General features: G+C 41.2%; 1 protein-coding gene across 1 annotated transcript in view; it reads left to right on the top strand.

Moving 5' to 3' along the window:
* Cdk6 (cyclin dependent kinase 6) overlaps window positions 1-18,411 on the top strand; it is a 191,356-nt gene that overhangs the window by 8,485 nt on the left and 164,460 nt on the right. The gene's annotated exons all lie outside the window — the stretch shown is intronic.

Here is an 18,411-nt window from a genome sequence, read left to right as displayed (position 1 = left end):
CGTCTCCTAAGGCTTCCCCTTGAAAATCCTTTCCCTCCCTCCCTGCCTTCCTTACTCGTGTTCCTGGGTAATTTCGGTGCTCGTGTTTAGGGGACAGCAGTGGGATGAACCTGTCATTACACCGGAATGTTTGTTTTCAGCTCACAGGTAAAGCGTGCCTTAGTATTCTTTTCATTTAGATTTAGTTGATAGAATTGCTGTTTAATACACACCGTTGGAGATTTATTTATTTATAAAAAGCTGATTACACATTTGGACAAATAGACCAAAGGGCAGTATTTTTCTATTGTTAAAAATAGTGCTTCACTGTTAACTATTTATTCTTGAGGAATTAAAAAACATATTTTCTGTGTATGGTTGTTTTTCTTGCATGTATATGCATATATGCACCCTGTATGTGCCTGCTAACTATGAAAAGTAGAAGAGGGTGTTAGATCCCCTGGAACTGGAATCATAGATGATTGTTAGCTTCCATGTAGGTGCTGGAGAATCAAACCTGGGTCTTCTTGAAGAACCGTCCATGTTCAGGGTGCCTAATGTAACTTACTGTTTTTCATTTATTTAGGGAACATGTATTTGCCAGCCAGCAGTTACAGACATAGAAAGCACAGTCATTGTGTTTTTGCAGATATTTTGGATTAACATTGATGTTGAAGATTTGGGGGTTTTAGTTCTATTATTGTAGGTATACGTGAAGTCTATTGAGTAAGACCCTTCAAATACATACGCATGTTTGAAAATGATTTGGCTCCCCTTGCTTGTCTTCACTATTGATACTGCCTTAATAGTATTTCCATGTGTCCTCTGTGCACTTGTTGTTTGTGGACAAACAGACCTTTCCGGTTCCAGAAGATGCCCTTCTTACATCTGTTTCTTTGACTTTATTTGAAATAATAAACTTCAGCTTGGGGCCCCTCCCTGCACCACTCTGAAATGCTTCCTGTATTTCAGGGCCAGTGTTTCAGGTTGCCTTGTTGGTGTGCTCTTTAACATGGCCTCTTCTTGGGTATGTTCCTGTCTTGACAGCTTGGCACCTCGTGTGGCAATTTGAACATATTTATTCCCTTATATTAACTGTTACATAGACCACTTCCATCATCCTCAACTAATTCTAGTTGGAGGATCCCTGAGGCAGAGTCTGGTGATAATGCATATCCAGAGACAAGGAAATGAATGCTTAACTAAGGAATGATGTCCTAGGAAAGGGGTGCTAAGGAAAGAACCCTTTGGAACATTTGCATTACACGAAAGAATGTCAGAGAAAGAGGTTGAGTTGTTTTTCTCCAAGGTAGATCAGAAGTAGGACGATGGATACTGAGACAATAGAGGTATATTTGCCGAGCGTCTTTGTTGAAATGTGATCCACACAGTGGTCTCACACTGAAATGTTCCCCAGCCGTCCCACCCTGTAGATGAAGATACGGTGTCTGAAAATTGCCTCCAGAAACACAGCAAGATCCACCAGGTTGATTAGAGAGGATTTGAAGACTCATGATTACCAGTGTGGGTTTGGATATGCTTGGACTTTTTCCCCAGTAGAAGTATACCACTCATGGACTAGGAGCTGGAAGACTTTGATTTTTTTTTTCCCTATCTCCTCGACGTACTAGCTGTGTGATAATGGGCAAATTATTAATATTTCTTGGGTGCAATTTCTCAATAATAAAGGAGGAAGTTATTCCTATACTTTGGACATTAGTGGGTTGACATAATCAAATGAAACTATTAAACGGTCAGACTGTAGAAAAATGGAAATTATTAGCAAAACTAACCCCTGCCCTCAAGCAGAAACTATAATTTTATGGAGGAAACTGCCAATTGCACAGATGAAATGAGAAGTCTGTATTTCACGCTCTGCCACCCCTTGTGATGGCATGAATGGATTCAGTGTTGCAGGAAAGGGAAATCTTTAATCTGTGTTGAGAATTAATGTTGAATTTGCCCAGTGTTGCGTCGCGGTAACCCAGTCTATTAGTAGAATCCCGTTTTTCCACGTGAGAGTCTGTAGACCCTCCGGAGGTCTCGCAGACGGCGGGACCCTGATTTCCTTTGTGTTTTATGTTCTCAAATAACGCGGTGATTTACTTGATTCTCCGCTTGCTAGCTCTTCTTTAATTTTTCTACACTAATTTATTGGCATTTGTGTGTGTGTGTGTGTGTGTGTGTGTGTGTCTGTGTGTGTGTGATGGACACCCACACATGCATATAGAGGTTGGGGACATCTGGGAAGGGTTGGTTCTCTCCTGCCATGCGGGTTCCAGGAATTGAACACAGATCATCAAGGCTGGCAGCAAGTGCCCTCTCACCCACACTCCCACCTTTTTCAAATCATAAATTCTCAGACCGAATTACTCATTTTATGTGACACACTTGAGGACCTCTGCTTAATTTCAGAGTCTTTTCCTGTCACATAGCTGCTCTGTGGCATTATTCTACGCTGTCCTTAAGTCATTAGGACGCACTGTTCTGAGTGCCTCTTTTCAGGGGCACTCATTTATAGTAAACCCTCCCTTTTTCTCACTTTCTTTATTGATAAGCGCTCTCTTGATCTTCGTGGTGGGTATTCCTTCCTAACGGTTTCTATAAAACACTTACTTTTCCTAGCATGCTTTTGGTTTTAAAAGGCAGGCAAGTATTACATCACGAGTGCTGCCGCTTCCTTAGCAACTAAACAAGAAAAACAAAGACTGTTTCAAGGACAGGTTATTTAACCTGTGTAGGTGTTTTGACTGTGCATGCCTGTTGCCCATGTAAGCCAGAAGAGAGTGGTGGGTCTCCTGGAATTAGTTACAGATGGGTGTGAGCTGCAGTGTGGGTGCTGGAAACTCTTCCTGAGTCTTCAGCACAAAGAACAAAGGGTCTTAGCTGTTGAGGCGTCTCTCTGACCCCAAGCAATAGTCTTTAAAAAATTGAGTGGAGACTAAGCAAATCTATTGTCTCCGGTTGGGAGTTTTAGGTGATCTAGTATGCATCCCAACCATATAAAATGGTTTTAGAAAAATGCTGAAGAATGGTAAAAATGAAATTCTTATCTCGTCGAGCCTTTAAGAGCCAAGACATACAGATTTGAAAAGCTGAATAAAAGGTTTTGCAGAGCTGATTGTGAATAAAGAATGTGACTTATATGATCTTTGAAATAACACATTTTTACATAAAAACTGTAACATCCCACTAGTCATTCTAAATTATTTTAACTTTTGTGATTTAACTTAATGAACTTCTGGATTTTTAAGCTGCCACTGATGTCAACTTTGCAGGGGCAAAGTCTTATAGAATTTTACTCTCTGCTTCTCTCTACTTCTGACTGGCTTGGAGTGATGGATTCCAGTAAGATCTGTATACAGTTGAATCCACTGGTACAAATTCCAAATCCCATGTCTAGAAATCCAGCAGGGCATAGTAGCATAAGCCTATAATATTAACAGAGGTTGAGGTAAGAGGATTGGAAGTTCAAAGCCAGTCTCTGCTACATAGCAAGTCAAAGACTAACCTGACGTGCAGGAGATCCCGTGGAAGAAGGAAGGAAGGCCAGCTGACTGGCTACTGGCTTTTGCAATGAATCAAGGGAAGCAAATTTATTAAAAGTGGTCCATGTTTTACTTCAGTTGATAAAATAGATAAAATAAGAGCTGTATCTATCATTAGACAGTGGAGACTGGGCTAGTATGAGACTGTTTCTGAAATACATGCATGGAAATGAGGGATGATGGGACACAGTGGTAGCTGTTAAGTTGAGGATGCAGGAAAGAAGCTGGGCCAGTAACAAGGTCTCAAAATTCCCAGATGTAGCATGGAATCTGAAAGGAATAGAAAACTCTACCATGTCGAAGAAGCCCGTGAGCTCATGCTTATTTAATGAATGAAATCAGACTGTCAGCCGGGGTGGGGGGTGGGGGTGGTGATACATGCCTTCAATCCCAGCACTTGGGAGACAGAGGCAGGCTGATCTCTGTGAGTTCCAGGACAGGCTCCAAAGCCACAGAGAAACCCTGTCTCCAAAAACAAAACAAAAAAAACAAACAAAAAATCAGACTGTCCTCAGAATTTTATAGGAATAAATCAAATTGTTTGGTTGCTTTTCTTGAGGGCGTTGTTTTAGTGATCATTAAATGGTTTAAATTGTTAACACATTGCCCACTCAGTTACTGCTTGTAAGAATTAATGTGTGCTGTATGCTTGCCATTAGAGTAAGATTTGCAAGAGAGTGAGAATCCTAATCATCCTATCACTGCATTACTTCCTGTTTGTAGAACAGTGTCCTGCAGGTGTTTTGTTAAGTAGCTGTCAAGTAAATAAGTGGATGAAGGGATGGTTCATTGATAACAAAATGTAAATTAACACCGAATTTCAGTGGGCATTGCATTTTTCTATGTCTTCAGGATAAGCAGCCTAATAACTACAGTAGTATGTGGTTCAGTCTTTGACTGTAAATCCGACTATGAGTTAGGAAGCAGGAGCTGGTTAATAATGTAGTGATTGGCAAGCAGGCTAAGTCATGAGATGTCCCTTGTAGGTCTTCCCACTACGATGACTTTGTATCAGTAATGGCAAATGATAACGATACCACTGTAAGTGGTCATTACTCTTTCTGCAGACTCGATTTAGATATTGTGGTGGAAACAACAGTTTTGTATCTGGACTGAATTTTCAAAAATTGTTTGGTATATGTTTCCTTTGGTTACTGTAAACTCTAAGGCCTTTGTGTAAATGGCTGTATGTGTTCTCTTACTGTCTTAATTAGTTTCTGTTGCTGTGAAGAGATGCCATGACCACAGCAGCTTTTATAAAGAAAATATTTGGTTGAGATGGTGACTTACGGTTTCAGAGGTTCAGTCCGTAATCATCATGTCCAGGGAGTGTGGCAGCTGAGAGTGTGGTGGTGTGCAGGCAGACATGATGCTGGAGAGGTAGCTGACAGTTCTACGTCATGCAGGCAGTCAGGAAATGCAGGAGATTCGGGGCTGTATCTTGAGCATATATGAGACCTCAAAGTCCACCTCCACATTGACACACTTCCTCCAACAAGGCCACACCTCCTAATGGTGACGCTCCCACCACAGGTACTGAGCCCGAAGCCCTCAGCCCTCTGCTTTGTACTAGGATTACATACGCCTCCTCTGATCGGCCGGTGGTCACTATCAGCTATAGAAATACTTTTTTAGTAAAGGAGGGAAGAAAGGAAGAATAGAGTAGAAAAGGAAAAAAAAGTGCTATCCCAGTATGTTACCGAAGTTCAATACCAAAATTTGTAGAGGAGGGAAAAGTAGCTGTTGCCTTTCAAAGTTAGTGACATTTTACTACTGTCAAAGTGATGTTGTTTGGATTAATGTCATCATGTTGCGAGTTTCCTCAAAATTTAGAGGTTTGACACAGTCATTTTCAGAGACATGGTTGTGGGGGGAGCTCAACACAACACAGTGAGTGGCGTTCCTCCATCTGCCCCCTTCTTGTCTCAGATATAAACTGGAAGTAAGTCAGCAGCTAGGAATTAACATAAAGATTGTGTCTTCTTAAGTCTAGTTGTTTAAGTTTTAAGTGGATTGGTTGGTAGATACGTATGGCCTGGGTACTTAGTCTGGTTGATCCATGCCTGTACACCTGGCCCAGGCTTCCTTTAAGAACCTAAACCTTCACAGTAGTTGACTTACATGGTGTCTCTGGGTTCCAAAGCCAGAGTCCCCAAAACTACTTTTGTCAATTTTGTTGGTTACAAGTGAATTCAAACCCACAGACTCAAGGGAAGGGAACCTGTGCCAATGGAAGGAAGGCTAAAGAATTGGCTACCTCTTCATACAGTCATCCTTTTTCTGTAGCCGTGACATCGGTACTTGGTACCCATTCAGAAATGTATATGATTAAATGGCAAACAACAAAAGCCAAAATGATTTGTCTCCCACCCGCCTCTTGAACTCCCAGCACTCTCCACACACTTATTTATCTATTTATTAAAGATTTCTGCCTCCTCCCCGTCACCGCCTCCCTTTTCCCTCCCCCTCCCCCAATCAAGTCTCCCTCCCTCATCAGCCCGAAGAGCAATCAGGGTTCCCTGCCCTGTGGGAAGTCCAAGGACCACCCACCTCCATCCGGGTCTAGGAAGGTGAGCATCCAAACTGCCTAGGCTCCTACAAAGCCAGTATGTGCAGTAGGATCAAAACCCATTGCCATTGTTCTTGACTTCTCAGTAGTCCTCATTGTCCGCTATGTTCAGAGAGTCCGGTTTTATCCCAGGCTTTTTCAGACCCAGGCCAGCTGGCCTTGGTGAGTTCCCGATAGAACATCCCCATTGTCTCAGTGTGTGGGTGCACCCCTTGCGGTCCTGAGTTCCTTGCTCGTGCTCCCTCTCCTTCTGCTCCTGATTTGGACCTTGGGATTTCAGTCCGGTGCTCCAATGTGGGTCTCTGTCTCTGTCTCCTTTCATTGCCTGATGAAGGTTAATATCCAGGAGGATGCCTATATGTTTTTCTTTGGGTTCACCTTCTTATTTAGCTTCTCTTGGCAAGCAAATGGACAGAAATAGAAAACACCATCCTGAGTGAGGTAAGCCAGAACATGGGATGTACTCACACACGACTTCTTAACGGTGTCTTGGGTTCTCGTGGTAACTGCCTCCATAATCTAAAATATGCTAGTTTTGTATGTTGATATTAAACTCCAGACACTTTGGGCTTCCTAACTAAAGATGAGAATTTAATTTCCTTCATCTGTTGCTTTTTAAATTTTTGACATCCTTATTTCATACAATAATTTTGAACGGTATCCCACAGCATCAAGTTTATTATGGTTCACTCTACTGCACCGCAATTTGATTCCGTGAGAAGAGACTCTCCCTAACTCCCCTCTGTTCCTCAGGTCCCTGTAACACCACAGTGCTTGTTGCTCTTAAATTCTGTGTTCTCTTCTTTCCTGTTTCAGGTAAAGTTCATTCTTGGAAGTTTGATGGCCACAAAGTGGTTACAGTTATTATATGCAGTGGTGTTTCTGTTTTCTTGTGTACAGGTTTAGCTTGGTAACTCATTAGGACTTTTGTAGGCCTTCCTTACCTTAGATATTTCTTGTTCCGTATCACTTGTTCTTTTTATCCAAGGGAAAACTGCTTTGTACCATTTTTCTCCCCGGAGTTTACGGTTGTCGTTGTATTTTTTCTTGTTCTTTCCACTCATAATCGACGTTCTTCAGAAATACCACGCGTAAGTGGTACTTGCTCTGTTTCGTTTCATTGAATTGGCCAAGCATCTGTGAGACATGACTGCCAGAATAGTCAAGATCTAAAATACTCCCCTTCAGAGCCTTGGCAAGTCAGTGCCTTCACCTTCTTGGACTCCTGGTCGCTTTTCTCTTCCTATCGTTGTCTACTCTTCTTTTCCTTGAGATTCCTATATATGGAATCCAGAAGCAGGCTCGTGTGTGTGTGTGTGTGTGTGTGTGTGTGTGTGTGTGTGTCAGCAGTATGATTTTGCTTTGCTTTGGGCTTTCTTTGTTTTTTGCTTTTATGGAAAATATTTTTGAGATTCATTCTTGTTGTGGACTCTGTCAGTAGAATGAACATTCTTTCCCGTTGCTTGATTTTTACCACAGTTGTTTCTTCATCCATTTGTCAATTGGTATTGTTTCCAGAATAGAGCTCTTGTGAGCGATGTTTCTATGACTTCTCACGTCTGGATTTTTGCACTGAAATGACACATGCTTTCATTTCTGGGGCAGACATCTAGAAGTGAGTTGATAGTTAGCATGGTAAAAAATGTGCTTAATTTTAAAAGATACTGCCAGACTTTTCCAAACTGGTTATATCATTTCTATTGGCAATGTGGTGAGTTTTCCGTCCTTCCTAACTCTAGGTTGTGTGAGTCTTTGTCATCGTTCTGTATTTCTTGTAAACTACAAAGTTGACTTTTTTAATGGTCATATGTTGCTATAGGATGAATCATATTTTGTAGTGCATGTTCTCTAGGGGTTTATGATGTAATGTGTATTTGAGTTCAGTGATTTATTTATTTTTTTTACTTTTTAAATATCTGTAGTCCCTTCTCTCATTCCTAATGGTAATAATTGCTGCTTCCTCTTCTTTTGTTGTTCTTTTGTGTGTGTGTTTTTTATTGTATTTTATTTTCTGGTTGCTTTTTTGTCTGCACGTATATCTGTGTAAGGGTGTTGTTTTACTTGGAACTGGAGCACTACAGACAATTGGAAGCTGCCATGTGGGTGCTGGGAATTGAACCTGTAGAAGAGCAGCCAGTGTTCTTAATGACTGAGCCATTGCTCCAGCCCACTTCTGTGGGGTTTTGTTTGTTTTGTCATTTTTATCTTCATTTATACAGTCTTTGGTTTCATTGATTTCTTTTGTTTTTGTTTTTGGCATTTATTTGGCTGCTCCCTTCCTTTTAATACTTAATTGTCTTTTATTTTAGCTTAAAATAGCAATATTTTAGTGCAGGCATTTATGTTGTTTATTTGCTTCCTATAAATTTTAGCATGTGGTAGTTTCATCTCATTCAATTCAGAGTATTTTAAAGCTTTTGTAGCTTCTCTTTAACCTGTAGATTTTTACATTGCTAATCAGATAAACATTTACAAATATTTTCGTTGTAATTAAATTCTGTTGTAATCTGAAAATCATTCTGTATGATTTTAGTCCTTTTAAAATTCCAGTAGCTCCTTTGATCGGCCCAAAGTTTGTTTTGATACCTACTCCTCATTTTTTGCCTTGTTTTAGTTGTTTTTTTTTCTTTAAGTCTTTTTTGGTTTTGGTTTTCTTTTGTTGTCGTCGTGGGCTTGCTTGTTTTTTATTTTTGGTGTTTTGAGATAGGGCTTCTCTGTTACTTTGGAGCCTGTCCTAGAACTACCTCTTGTACACCAGGCTGGTCTCGAACTCACCCAGATCTGCCTGCCTCTGCCTCCCGAGTGCTGGGATGAAAGGCGTGCACCACCACTGCCCGGCTCCTTTAAGTCTTTTTAGTGTGATTAAAATATCCATAATCACTTTAATATCTTTGCTGTTGTATAAATGATGTCATTTCTGAGTCTACTTTTGAGGACTGATTTTTCTCTTAATTGCAGCCCACACTTTCCTGTACCTCCGCGTAACTTCTTTGTGTTGAAGGTTAAATGTTGTGTTACGTTGATAAGTGCTTTAGAGAGTGTTGTCTCAGTCCTAGGCAGTCGTGTTGGGTTAAGGCTCACCTTGATACTTCCAAGACTTGGTTTATTTCATTGCTGCTGTTGGTGAGGAGACCTGGTGTTGGCTTTAGCAGCATTGTTCTCTTGTGCTCTGTCCTTTTCACAGTGGGAACTTGAAAGACTGCTTGCTCTCCCGAAGCCCTAGCAGTCCTTCTGCTCCCAGCTCTCCAAGTGCGCTGCTTTGCTTGTAAGACAGTATTATCATCTGGAAAGAGTCCATAAGTGTAGAACAAGCACTGGCCCATTCTTTCAGTGCCTGTTGCACCTGCTGTCCGAGTTCCCTCTCATATTGTAGGTTTCATACTGTTAATACACCATCTCAAAGCCAACAGCTGGTATAAACTCTTCACATGCGAGAGATAATATGACATCATATTTGGAATGTTGACAAACCTATTTTTCCTAAGGGAAACAAACTAGAAAACTTAGAGAGGTAATTATATATTAATTCATTGCAGGAATTTCCCATGTCTGATGATTTAAAAGAACAAATTCTGCTTGTAAATGAATCATTACCAACTCAACTGAAGCTGGTTGCACACTCAGGTTTACTCACCATGGTGTGTTTTTGATAGAGACAGGAAGTGAAAAAGCAAGGTCTATGAGATTTTTTTTCAAGGAAGTCTCTCAGCCGGTCTTTTAATGTTTCTCGTTTAGGCTTTGGTCGCCAGGGTAAATGACTCAAGGTATCTATTGCTGTGTGGCTGTTTTTAAAGGGGGAATTTCCCCATGTTCTCTCCTCCCTTAAATAGCTAATTATATACTGGAAGTTTCAGTACTTTGTTCGGAGCTTGTGAAGTCAGCACATTTGTGGAAGCTCCCTGTGAATGTAATTCCGAGCTGCACTGATGCTTTTGTTGCTCCATCTCTGCAGCTAGCTCAGTACTGTAAGGACACAATTCTATTGCTATTCCCCCTCACATTTGATGTGGTAGTTTGCATACAGCTGCAGTGTAGACAGTTACCTTTGAAAGGAACATTTGGCTGCTCTAATTTGATTAAAGAAAACCACCTCAATCATTTCTAGACTGAGAACGTTTTCATTTTAACTTGGCAGTCAGAGTTGGGAATGTCCTCACTGCTCTTAGCTGTGTGGATGGAGAGCAGTCGGGAACAGAGCCAACGGCCTCAATGACGGAAGCTTTGATGCATTTTCTGTTTGCGACAAGAAGCAATATTATATAGGATTGATTCCATTTCTTTTTCTCTCCCGGCTTTCTGCATCCTTGATTTTCACCTCCTTCTCCTTTTTACTATTATTTACTTAGCAATTCTGATAAATAAGTGGATTCTGGCAGGTATAGATTGGCACTCTAAAGTGATTTGGGACTCTGGGTCCCTAATGAACACTCTTTGTCCCATTTTTACATTGAATGAAGATTCCCAAATCCCAAGTTACCATGAATTACATGAGCTTTCTTCAGCATTATTGGGAGAGGCCTGGAAGGATTTTGGATCACAGATTAAGGTTGAGTTTGTTTGTAGCTTGCATTGAAGAAAACTGCCCCTGTCACGCCAACAGATCCTATGCTAGACAACAGTCTCCCGGCTGCAGACCTGTTCTTAAGCTCCAACAGATCCTATGCTAGACAACAGTCTCCCGGCTGCAGACCTGTTCTTAAGCTCCAACAGATCCTATGCTAGACAACAGTCTCCCGGCTGCAGACCTGTTCTTAAGCTCCAACAGATCCTATGCTAGACAACAGTCTCCCGGCTGCAGACCTGTTCTTAAGCTCCAACAGATCCTATGCTAGACAACAGTCTCCTGGCTGCAGGCCTGTTCTTAAGCTCAGAAGTCTGATCGCTCATTCACGTAACAGTCTAGAATTGATTATGTTGCTTATGGCTTGGCCTCAACTTCATATGTATACACGTGCTGTGGAAAATAATTGAGTAAAGCATGAATAAAAAGGTTGAGATTTCATTCAAATACTCTTCTATACACACTACTTTTGGGAAAGATATCTCAGTTGATAAGTTTGAATGTGGGAAAGCATGAAAAAAAAAATTGAGAGTACATTTAAAGCCCTGGCAGTAAAAGATATATTATTGCTCAGTCACTAAATAAAATATTATGTTATCTCCAGGAGTGGAAATTGGTTGAGGACTCATGCTTTTTTTTTTTTTTATGTGACGAACACATTATGCTTCTTACCTCTTTAAGCTCCAAAGAAATCACTTGTGGAAGAACACACATTGGGTCTCTGGAGTCATGCGATAAAACACAGTAGGTCTCTGGAGTCATGCGATAGAACACAGTAGGCCTCTGGAGTCATGCGATAGAACACAGTAGGTCTCTGGAGTCATGCGGTAGAACACAGTAGGTCTCTGGAGTCATGCGATAAAACACAGTAGGTCTCTGGAGTCATGCGATAGAACACAGTAGGCCTCTGGAGTCATGCGATAGAACACAGTAGGTCTCTGGAGTCATGCGGTAGAACACAGTAGGCCTCTGGAGCCATGTGATAGAACACAGTAGGTCTCTGGAGTCATGCGATAGAACACATTGGGTCTCTGGAGTCATGCGATAGAACACATTGGGTCTCTGGAGTCATGCGATAGAACACAGTAGGTCTCTGGAGTCATGCGATAGAACACAGTAGGTCAGGACCTTTATGCTTGGCCAGTAATGAATTGAGTGACTGGTTGGCTTTCCTCCTCGGCCACTCAGCACAATGTTTTGGTGGGATCTTGTTTGTTTTTTCATTGTCTGTAATTGTTTTTAGAAAGAATTATATCGTTGCATAATGCAGTAGTACTGAAATCTGTCTCATTTACTATTACTATCCTAGGCTTATTTTCTCTTGTGTTCCTAGCCTAAGTGACAAACATTCAAATCCTGAGGAATTATTGAGTATCTTTAATAAAACACATAGGAGCTAGCCTGAAACCCAAATTTTATTTTCAAAGATTATATAATAACAAGGATGGAGAGATGGTTCAGTGGTTAAGAACACTGTCTTCTCTTTCGGAGGACCCGAGTTCAATTCCAAACACGCACACGACAACTCACAACCATTTGTTCCAGTTCCAGGGGATCACATGTGGTGGACAGACAACAGCCATACAGATACAATCATAAAATAATAATAATAATAATAATAATAGTAACTATATCATGAAGACCAGATATGGCCATGTAAGCCTGTAATCTTAGCACTGTTAGGGAGGGTGGGCAGACAGGGAGAGCTTGAATTCAGCACGAGCCTGGGCTAGTCGGTCAGGGCCATCTTCACCTCCCCGCCCCAAGCCTACCAAATGCCTCATTATATTTTTATCTTGGCTGTTGTCTACTTCAGCACTGTTCTCATAGTAACAGAAAAGGAAGCTAGGGTAGGATTGTTGTTCCCATTTTACAGACAGAGACAGAGTTTAAATGACTAGACCACACATCTCAACTCTAGGGTATGATTTGCTATACAATTTTCTAATATGGCAAGCGTTTCAATTGTGCAAAGATCATTTGAATTTGACTGTTGAAGGTTTGACTGATTAAATGAATATAAACTGCCTGCTGATAAAGATACTAAGTTTTGATGTGAGCATTGTTTCATCTTTTATTGTTGAAAAAGAGGTATAATAATTTAATTTTGATAAAAATAAATACCACGTTTTTATTTTTGGTGCTGGGGATAGTACCCAGGGTATCAAACATACACATGAACACACACATACACACACACACACACATAAACGGTTGTAGCTTGCATTGAAGAAAACAACTCCTTGTCACAGCCTGCAGACCCTGCGCCAAACAGCTGTCTCCCGCACACAGACTTTTAGAACTGCAAGGTCTGATTGCTTCTTAGTGTATTTATTCTGTTGATTGTGGACTGGCATTGACTTCATATGTGTGTACATATGGTTTATGGAAAATAATCGAGCTTGTTTCCACCCACACGTAGATTATGTATTATTGGGTGTGTGGAGGCATATGCCCGAAGTTGTCTGTTGTTGTGCCTGCATTCAGCATTCCACAGTGGACCCTAAGCAAGAGAAAGAGAAGATGGATTGTGTGTACTCTTGATGGCTCAGCACTTCCTGGGTTCCCTTTGCAGCCAGGCTGGCATCAGATGACTTTGGTCCAAGCTGAAGGTTTCTTAGAATTATTTTTTTTTATCATAAAAGGAAATATTCAGTTATTTCTTCTTTTTTCTGTTTTTGATTTATTAATGCTAGGATGAACTGTTCTTCTCAGCACAGCACCAAATACTGTGTGTTCTTCAGTGGAAATAGATATGTCCCTGGACTGTATGTAAATATATCTCTACCTCTTGGGACAGTCCTGCTGTAATCCATTTGGTCTTTATTCCTTCTGTGAAAACTATTAACAGACAAGAGCGGAAGGAGATGGAGTTCAAACGTCTCTAGTGTTTGCATCTTAAGCTTTACCAAAGTCTTAGTGACCAGTGGTCACTGGTCACTGTGGCAATCTCGATCTGCTTTGAAGGCCCCTGTCACTTTCTAGTTGGTCCAGACTAGGCCCACTGTTGGCAAAGTCAAATGGCTTTTACTCCTTGGCTTTGCGTTTCAGACTGGAGAAAGATGTGAGAAAGACAGACCCCGTGTTAGTGGTGAGCGCAGACGGAGGTGAGAACTCAGGTATCCCTGCGATCTGCAGACTGTCGTGCCTCAGTTGCAGGTGCTCGCTGAATTTCTCTCTGTTGATATTTGTTTAAAATAGACGAAGTTGTTTAAAAGCTACTTTAAACATCTGAATATTTTGTTTCTTTCGAAATATATATTTTTTTAATTTTTTAATTTATTTATTAAAGATTTCTGTCTCTTCCCCGCCACCGCCTCCCTTTTCCCTCCCCCTCCCCCAATCAAGTCCCCCTCCCTCCTCAGCCCGAAGAGCAATCAGGGTTCCCTGTCCTGTGGAAAGTCCAAGGAACCCCCACCTCCATCCAGTTCTAGTAAGATGAGCATCCAAACTGCCTAGGCTCCTACAAAGCCAGTACGTGCAGTGGGATCAGAAACCCATTGCCATTGTTCTTGAGTTCTCAGTAGTCCTCATTGTCCGCTATGTTCAGAGAGTCCGGTTTTATCCCAGGCTTTTTCAGACCCAGGCCAGCTGGCCTTGGTGAGTTCCCAATAGAACATCCCCATTGTCTCAGTGTGTGGGTGCACCCCTCGTGGTCCTGAGTTCCTTGCTCGTGCTCTCTCTCCTTCTGCTCCTGATTTGGACCTTGAGATTTCAGTCCGGTGCTCCAATGTGGGTCTCTGTCTCCTTTCATTGCCTGATGAAGGTTAATATTCATGAGGATGCCTATATGTTTTTCTTTGAGTTCTCCTTATTTAGCTTCTCTAGGATCACTAACTATAGGCTCAATGTCCTTTGTTTATGACTAGAAACCAAATATGAGTGAGTACATCCCATGCTCCTCTTTTTGGGTCTGGCTTACCTCACTCAGGATAGTGTTTTCTATTTCCATCCATTTATATACATATTAGAGTACTACTCAGCAGTAAAAAACAAGAACTTCTTGAATTTTGCATGCAAATGGATGGAAATCGAAATATATTTTTATTAAAATACTTAGTTGTAAGTCTTCACTGTAAGTGAAGAAATGTTATATCAAGAATATGGCTAAAATCTTTCTTGTTGCTGTGATAAAATACGCTGCCAAAAGCAAGTTAAGGAAGGAAGGACCCATTTATTTTAACATACAGTTCAAGATACAGTCCATCTTGGTGATGGTGTCAAGATGGCGGGAGCCCGAAGAGGGCGGTCACATCCCATCCACATGGGAAGACAGCGGGATGAATGCAAGCTTGTTAGTGCTTGGCCTGCTTTTGTTTCTTCCACGGTCCAGGATCCCCTGGTTAAGATGGAACTTCCCATATCAACTAATGTCATCAAGGTATTCTCCCTCAGGAAAACCCAGAGGCCCATCTCCATGGTGACTGTAATTCTGTCGAGTTGAGGACTAGCCATCACAGTGGCTTTATTTAAAAAGTCAGCATTTACTTTTAAATGTATTTATATGTTTTCATATTGACTGAGGCTTCATGAATTAGAAGAATGTCTGTCCCTTTTGCCGCCTGCTAACAAGCAGAAGCAAAAACCGGACAGAAAAGCCCTGATCTTTTTGTGAACATAATTCAAATGAAAATTCAGCTTTGAAGAAGTCATGTTACATAATCATACTGAAAATTTGCAGTTAACAATGTAGTTATTTCTATGTCTTTTACTCAGAAACATACTTTTATTTACTTGCCTGGTCCTACTGTCTGGAAATGGACTATGTTCTGATTGCTCTTCTAATCATCTAATCTCAAAATACTTGAGAAATTACATGAAGAGCTTCATTCCAGAGTAAGAGATTTTCAGAAGCTGTTGCAGAATTGAGCTCCGAATTTCACTCTGCTGACGACTAAAATGTAATCGTCGGTTAAGATAGACATGTTATAAAGCTGGTCTGTGCTATCAGAATACCTGCTGATTCCACAGTAAAGTATTTAAATAAACAGTGTTGACCTCTAGATTCTAGAAGGTGCTTACAAAGTTATGTATTTCTGACACATCTGTGACATTACACCATTGGGAGACTTGCACCTTAAGGTCTGGGCCCTCTGAACCACCACAGACGAGAGTGGCAATAGAGGCAGGACAAAAGAAAACCCTCTTATCGTCGTGAGCTCTCGGATGTGGCTGTAGAAATCTGAAAGTCGGTATTGTGTGCCTAAAAGTGCAAGCTTCTGAGGCTGTGCCATAGCCTCAAAATGAATATTTTGATTAATTTTTTTTATTATATTATATATTATAATTTATGCTTATTCGGTGAATATCGTGTTTATTGAGCTGTAGTAGAAAAACATACTAACACACAAACAGAAAGATACTATAGGAGGTAAGTTCAGCCATCTGAGAGCGAGAATAAAATACCATGTAAGGCAAACTCTTACTTGATTATTTTTTTTTATTTTTTTTGGTTTTTCGAGACAGGGTTTCTTTGTGGCTTTGGAGCCTGTCCTGGAACTAGCTCTGTAGACCAGGCTGGTCTCGAACTCACAGAGATCCGCCTGCCTCTGCCTCCCGAGTGCTGGGATTAAAGGCGTGCGCCACCATCGCCCGGCTTACTTGATTATTTTTAATACCTCTGAAGAGGATACTTCTAAGACATCTTTACTTGAATTCTAAAAAAATGGCAGTTGTGATTAGGGTCTGCTGTGGGCCATAGTAAATAAAATTCAAGTTACACAGTTCTGTTCATGACGGATGGGAGAAGGACTTCAGTGCCTGTTGGAAAAACAAAACCAGTTGTATTATGATTCGGTTATACTATTTCACTGTTTGAATCCATTTGTGGACCGAAAAATAAAGAGGCTGACATAGCCATGTTAGAGGCTCAGTGTTTTGGGGTTTGTGTGTCCTGAAACAGAGAGACAGAAGCAGGGACATGAAATCACAGCAGAATCCGGGATTGTGCATTTGAAAAAGAAAACTAACTCCTGAGGGAGGATGTGAGCCAGAGCAGAGTTTATTAGTTCGCCTTGCCCGCTGGACAGAGAATCGGGGCTCTTATCATGCAGCTTGGGCTCTTCTGCATCCTTAGCTGGAGTAATCCCACACAGGATTACTTGCCTCAATCCCTTGTCTCAACCGCATTGGAGTGCTGCGTCTGTGACAGCAATGTAAAGAGCCTAGGCCACCTCCAGACCCCGCAGTGCCTGTGTGGGGAGCGGCAGCCCTCTTCTCAGTAGGCTGTTTACTTTCAGATGCTCCTTTTGTAAGGTGTCACCTGAAGTTCTCCAGGACATCCATCATCTTTGTTCTATTCACTTCCAAAATAAGAAAAGCCAAGCAGGAAGTTAAGATACTAGACTAATGAGACATGAGAAGAAAAAGAAAAGAAGAAAGAAAATTCAGAAGGTCGCTAAAAGAAGAAATGACACGAAACCAACACAAAAATTTTAAAACAGACTATTCTTAAAAACATTATAATCCAAAGGTAAAAGTTACTATGGCAGGAACTTTTGACTTGGAGGAAGACTTCTGGACTCAGCAGAAGTGGGGAATCTAGAAGCTCCAGGGAATGGATCAGGTCCCAACATTGCACAACTCAGAACTTCAGAACTTCCGCGCGTTTTTGTCTTAAATTGTTAACCTATTGTCGAAAACATGAATAAGCATGCATTTCCTTGTTTTCTTCTTGCGTGCTTCTATGCTAACAGCTTTTGATCTACTCCACGCGTTCAATTTCTGTTGGTTTTATCACCAGCTTTATCATGCACGGCTCACCGTGCCCATTATCTCGGTCCACAGACACAATTGTCGGCTATTAAAATATAAACTGACAACTGTAAGCACAAGAGATACTTGGTAATCAGCTTAAGTCCTCACTTTCTTCATGGCCTCCCTTCCCACCCCCATCTCCCTTCTCTAGGTTTTGGGTGGGCAAACATACATGCATCTGCTTTGTGTTTGGCGTTACCTTTTTGTAGAGATGTTAAGAAAATAATGAGAAGTTAAGACTCAGGGATGTTTGGGGACCACAAAGGGGTGCTTCAGAGCCTGCAGCTGTTCGTTCTTAGTAGAGGCATCTTTAATAGTCGTAGGTAGATCTTCAGAATGCGTTGTTGAGCCTGATGGTGGTGGTGCACGCCTTCAGTCCCAGTGCCCTGAGATTTCCTCTCTCTGTGTCCTGTCTCCTTCTCTTAGTGCTTGCTTCTCTGTGTCTTACTGTCTCAGGCTCCTTTGTAACCTCTGTGTCCATGTGGCTGTTTTGGTCAACGCAGTACCAACGCATGGTTCCGCACACTGATGGATTTGCTCCTGTTAGTGCCTACGTGTGGAGAAAACACTTCCTGTGTAGGACTGGCTCTCTTTGGTGTGGATGAGAGAACCAGCTGTGTCCATGCTGATTGCTGTGGTCTTAGCCCTTAACAAACACTGCACATGTCGTGAAGACGAAGCTGTAGAGTAAGCGTTAAGCCATTTTGAAGTTTACATTTCGGAGCCCTTGTGTGTTAGCAGACAGGTTTGAAAATGCACTAGAAGATGGAAGGGGGACAGTTTGTGTTTTTTTTTTTTTTAATGCTTACAAAAATACTTTAATGAGCATGTCAGCATGGCAGAAGGAAATGGGTGAAGGGATATATTTTGCAGTGCAAAATTAATGCAGAAATTTAAAAACATCTAATTCACAATTTTAAATGCCTACTTAAATATTACTTCAAATGCATTTTAAAGCTCAACAGATTTTGTTGAACTGAGTTACAGATTCTGAACCT

This window comes from Microtus oregoni, unplaced genomic scaffold, assembly GCF_018167655.1.
Source record: "Microtus oregoni isolate MIOR12 unplaced genomic scaffold, Mior012 000026F_ref0000081, whole genome shotgun sequence".
In the NCBI taxonomy this organism is placed as follows: Eukaryota; Metazoa; Chordata; class Mammalia; order Rodentia; family Cricetidae; genus Microtus; species Microtus oregoni.
Note: the sequence above shows the minus strand (reverse complement) of the source record. Positions and strands in the feature narration are given on the sequence as shown.